Below are 5,858 nucleotides of genomic sequence, written 5' to 3' on the forward strand. Positions count from 1 at the left end.
GATCACATGAGCCTATGTGTTTGAGGTTATAGTGAGCTATGATTGTGTCCCTGCAGTCCAGGCTGGGCAACAGAGGGAGACACTCTCTCTCTCTCTCTCTTTTTTTTCTTTTTTCTTTTCTTTTCTTTTCTTTTTTTCCTTTTCTTTTTGAGACAGAGTCTTGTTCTGTCACCCAGGCTGGAGTGCAGTGGTGCTATCTGGGCTCACAGCAACCTCTACCTCCAGGGTTCAAGCGATTCTCCTGCCTCAGCCTCCCGAGTAGGTAGGATTACAGGTGTGAGCCACCACACCCAGCTGTTTTCTTTATGTATATTTTGTTTTAAAATAAAAAGTAGAAACAAAACCAATAATGCTTTCCTGTCCCAGCCTGCGTGGCGTGGGCTCGTGGGTCTCTGAGACACGGAAATTGAAAGCGTTTTCGCACCCCAGGGGCTGCTCCTGGCGGCTCTGTTGCCATCACCATGCCACAGAACGAATATATTGAATTACATCGTAAATGCTATGGATACCGTTTGGATTACCATGAGAAAAAGAGAAAGAAGGAAAGTCGAGAGGCTCATGAACGTTCAAAGAAGGCAAAGACAATGATTGGTCTGAAGGCAAAGCTTTACCGTAAACAGCACCATGCTGAGAAAATACAAACGAAAAAGATGATCAAGATGCATGAAAAGAGAAACACGGAACAAAAGAATGATGAAAAGACTCCACAGGGAGCAGTACCTGCCTATCTGCTGGACAGAGAGGGACAATCTTGAGCTAAAGTACTTTCCAATAGGATTAAACAGAAACGAAAAGAGAAGGCAGGAAAATGGGAAGTCCCTCTGCCTAAAGTACATGCCCAGGGAGAAACAGAAGTATTAAAAGTTATTCGAACAGGGAGGAGAAGGAAGGCGGCATGAAAGAGGATGATTACTAAAGTCTGCTTTGTTGGAGATGGCTTTACAAGAAAACCACCTAAATACAAAAGATTCATCAGGGCAATAGGCTTGCGTTTCAAGAAAGCCCATGTAACACATCCTGAACTGAAAGCCACCTTTTGCCTACCAATACTTGGTGTAAAGAAGAACCCCTCGTCCTCACTGTATACAACTTTGGGTGTTATTACCAAAGGTACTGTCATTGAGGTAAATGTGAGCCAATTGGGCCTTGTGATGGAAGGAGTATGGATGCATAAATGCAGTCTTAAAATGACGGGTGCATAAATGCAGTCTTACTGATTTGACAGCAATTTTATATATAATTATTGAGGACTACACACCAATTGAAAAAACTGCCATTATTGTGATGTTTCTGAATACTACCAAACAGCCATATATGTCTGCAGTGAAGAGATTTATTAAATTGTAAACATTAAGAAAAATTTTTTTAAACCTTATAATGATAACACATAGAACAGACCTGAGCCCTCCCACAGACAAAGCTAGCCAAACCCAACACAGATCAGACAGGCTTCAATTAATCCAAACTGTGAACATGAAATAAATGCTTATTGTTTTTTACACCTAAGCTCTGGGATGGTTTGTTACACAGCACTGTTGTGACTTTTGCTATCTGATGCAGTTCAACACCTGTATCAAACATTGTCTAATTTCACTATTGAATGTGGAAAAGACCAGATACTTGTTTCCCTAGCCTACCCAGCAGTTAATGATGACCACAAGATTCAATACTTGGAAATAAGCCCTAAGGGGAATTCTGCTGCGGGGGTTTCTGGTAAACATTTTCTTTGCTAAAGAGTGGTATGTAGGGCCGGGCGCGGTGGCTCAAGCCTGTAATCCCAGCACTTTGGGAGGCCGAGATGGGCGGATCACGAGGTCAGGAGATCGAGACCATCCTGGCTAACACGGTGAAACCCCGTCTCTACTAAAAAATACAAAAAAAAAAAAACTAGCCGGGCGAAGTGGTGGGCGCCTGTAGTCCCAGCTACTTGGGAGGCTGAGGCAGGAGAATGGCGTAAACCCAGAAGGCGGAGCTTGCAGTGAGCTGAGATCCGGCCACTGTACTCCAGCCCGGCGACAGAGCGAGACTCCGTCTCAAAAAAAAAAAAAAAAAAAAAAAAAAAGAGTGGTATGTAGGCCGGGCGCGGTGGCTCAAGCCTGTAATCCCAGCACTTTGGGAGGCCAAGACGGGTGGATCACGAGGTCAGGAGATCGAGACCATCCTGGCTAACACGGTGAAACCCCGTCTCTACTAAAAATATAAAAAAAACTAGCTGGGCGAGGTGGCGGGCGCCTATAGTCCCAGCTACTCCGGAGGCTGAGGCAGGAGAATGGCGTGAACCCGGGAGGCGGAGCTTGCAGTGAGCTGAGATCCGGCCACTGCACTCCAGCCCGGGCGACAGAGCAAGACTCCGTCTCAAAAAAAAAAAAAAAGAAAAAAAGAGTGGTATGTAAAGAGCTTCTCTCACTCTCCTGGCTTCATATACCCTGCCTTCCTGAATTTTGTGTGACAGTGTGATGCTGGGAGACATTTGCTGCCATGAGGCAAATAAGTACCTGGATGAAAAGTCAACATTCTGAGGATGTTGGAGCAAAAAAATAAAAAGAGCCTAATTTCTTGGTTACATCTCCCTATCTTCCTTCATATTTCTTAGTTATGTAAGTAATAAATCCTAGTTGTTAGTTTTCCTATTACTTGCAGCTGACTTTTTTGTTGTTTTTTGGTAGATCTCCTCTGTAATCAACCGAACTTTCTAATACTGCCTAACTCAGACAGTTTAAAAATGTTCATACTCTTTAATTCAATAAGTAGTTCCATTGCTATCAATTTAGCACAAGAAAGTAATCCAAGATATGGTCCAAGAATGTGTATCAAGGTATTATCTATAAGGAGAAAACTAGAAGATAATCTAAAAGTTCAATATAAAAGAATGATTAAATAAATACCAAAAATATATTATACATCCATTAACCGCTATCTTTTTGGAGAATACTTAAGGATATGGAAAATGCTCATGTGTAATAAAAAAATTAATGTGTAAAACTGTGTGAGTTATGTCAGAGAAAATGAAAGAGTAAGGATCTCCAAAAATTCTCTCCACCATAAAAGCAACAAGAAGAAAGCTAGCACAATTGTCACCATTGACCAGAGAATGTTGATTCAAGAAAAATAGCCGAATTTCAATAAAAGAAGTGAGTTTTGTGGCATTTTTATTTCCCTTATTCCCATCCTTTTCTTCCCAGTTCTGAAGTAGGGTTGAAAATCAACATCCCACAATTATGTTTGCATTTTTCCTTGTGTCACCTGGACTTTTCTCTTCTCCTTTCAACCCTGTGCTTGCACTTCCCAAATAAAGTATCAATTTTGTAATCCTTGCCTGCTTCTGCTCTACTTCTGTTCAGGCTAAGAAGAATGAGTATACATTAAAAAACTTGAATAAAACCTTCTAATATCTATAGTAGTAATTGTGGAATTGAGTGTCCTTTATTTTTTTCTTTACTTTTTGATGTTAGCTGTGTTTTTGTAATGAACATGTTTTTCAGAATTTAAAAAAAAAAAAAAAAACACCCAAAACAAAATACACAAGCAACTGGGTTCAGCGTGCTTCTTCCAAGAGAATTATTTTTACTTACCCAGAAATTAGGCGGTTATCTAAACAGTCTTTTGGGTTACTGATATGGCTTGGATGCTTGTCCCTTCCAGATCTTATGCAGAAATGTAATCCCCAGTGTTGAAAGTGGGGCCTGGTAGGAGGTATTGGATCATGGGGGCTGATCCCTCATGGATGGTTTGGTGCATTTGGTGCCATCCCCATGATAATGAGCGAGTTCTCTCTCTGGTAGTTGACGTGAGAACTGATTGTTTAAAGAGCTTGGCATCTCCTATCACTCGCCACCTCTCTTGCTCCCTCTCTCACTATGTGATGTGCCTGCTCCTTCTTTGCCTTCTGCCATGAGTAAAAACTCCTTGAGGCCTCACTAGAAGCTGAGCAGATGCTGGCACCATACTTCCTGTACATCCTGCAGAACTAAACCGCTTTTCTTCATAAATTGCCCAGCCTCAGGTATTTATAGCAACACAAGAACAGACTATTATAGGTACTATCTTTTGGCCCTTGCTGAGAGTAGTCATTCATTCATGTATTCATTCAAGAAAAATACTTACTGAGTGCCTACTGTATGCTAGGTATGGTTCTAGGAAACTAGGATCTATCAGTGGAACAAACAACATCCTTGTTATCAGAGAACTTACATTCTAATGGGGAGAATGTGACAATAACTGAATGAATGGAAAAGAGTCGGTCTGTAAGAAGTGATTTAAAGCAAAAAGCTGGGTAAGGGACTGTGAGCAATGGAGGTGGTATGAGGTGCTATGTTAGCTATGGAATGACTGCTCTAACAGTGACTTTTGCGTAGAGAACTAAATAAAGTGAAAGAAATAACCATGCAGACTTTTAGGGGGAAGAATACTTCAGGCAGAAAGAACAGCCAATGCAAAGGCCTAAGGCAGGACAGTGCTAGGCATGTTTGAGCAGGCATGTCCTTGACTTGTTTGGGGAATTGCAATGTCAGTGTGGCTGCAGCAGAGTGATATGGTAGGGGTAGAGAGTGGTGGAGAGGAGGTTGAGGGGTGGCAGAGGTCCAAGGGTGCAGGGCCGAAAAGGCCTTGGTGAGGACTTTGGATCTGACCCTGAGTGAGATAGAAAGCCATTAGAGATTTTTTGTTTGTTTTTAAATTTTGATAATACATATATAACTTTAAATTTTCCTTTTTTTTTTCTTTTTTTTTGAGACAGAGTCTTGCTCTGTCACCAGGCTGGAGTGCAGTGGCACAATCTCGGCTCACTGCAACCTCTGCCTCCCAGGTTCAAGCCATTCTCCTACCTCAGCCTCCTGAGTAGCTGGGACTACAGGCACGGACCACCATGCCCAGCTAATTTTTGTATTTTTAGTAGAGACGGGTTTCACCATGTTGGCCAGGATGGGCTCAATCTCTTGACCTGGTGAATCCGCCTTCCTCGGCCTCCCGAAGTGCTGGGATTACAGGCGTGAACCACCATGCCTGACCAAATTTACCATTTTAATTATTTTAAGTATACAGTGTTCAGTTTAGTGCCATTAAGCACATTATTATGCAACTATAACCACTATCCATCTCCAGAACTTTTTCATCATCCCAAAATGAAACTTTGTACCAATTCAACAATAACTCTCATTCTCCCCTCCAGGCAGCCCCTGGATGGCCGAAAATACTATGTTACTTTCGGCCTCTGTAAGTTTGACTATTCTAGGTACTTCACTCAAGTGGACTCATATACTATTTATCCTTTGATGTCTGGCTTCTTTCACTTAATTTTTAAGGTTAATGTCTTCAAGGTATCAACCATGTGATAAAATGTGTCAGACTTTTATTGGAGGGTGTGATGGTTAATTTAGAGTATCAACTTGACTAGATTAAGGAATACCTGGAGAACTGGCCACACATTGTTTTGGGGTGTGTCTTTGAGGATGTTTCTAGAGCAGATTGGCATGTGAGTCTCAGTGGACTAAGTCGGGAGGATCTGCCCTCAATGTGGGTGGGCACCATCCAACTGGCTAAGGGACCAGATAGAACACAATCCTAGGAAAAGTGAATTCATCTCTCATTCTCTCTCCTGGAGCTGGATACACTCTCCTCCTGCCTTTGGACATCAGAACCCCAGATTCTCTGGTCTTAGGATATTCCAGCACGTACATCAGCAGCCATTCCAGGTTCTCAGGCCTTCAGCCTTGGACTGAGAATTACACCATTGTCTTCCCTAGTTCTGAGGCTTTTTAGACTTGGACTGAGTCACACTGCTGGCATCCCAGGCCCTCCAGCTTGCAGGCCGTCTATAGTGGAACTTAGCCTCTATAATAACATGAGCCAATTCTTCTCAT

General features: G+C 42.2%; 1 pseudogene; it reads left to right on the plus strand.

Moving 5' to 3' along the window:
* Positions 1–461: 461 nt before the first annotated feature.
* On the plus strand, positions 462–4,938 carry LOC117090987 (annotated as a pseudogene).
* The last annotated feature ends 920 nt before the right edge of the window (positions 4,939–5,858 follow it).

This window comes from Trachypithecus francoisi, unplaced genomic scaffold, assembly GCF_009764315.1.
Source record: "Trachypithecus francoisi isolate TF-2019V2 unplaced genomic scaffold, Tfra_2.0 Lachesis_group11, whole genome shotgun sequence".
In the NCBI taxonomy this organism is placed as follows: Eukaryota; Metazoa; Chordata; class Mammalia; order Primates; family Cercopithecidae; genus Trachypithecus; species Trachypithecus francoisi.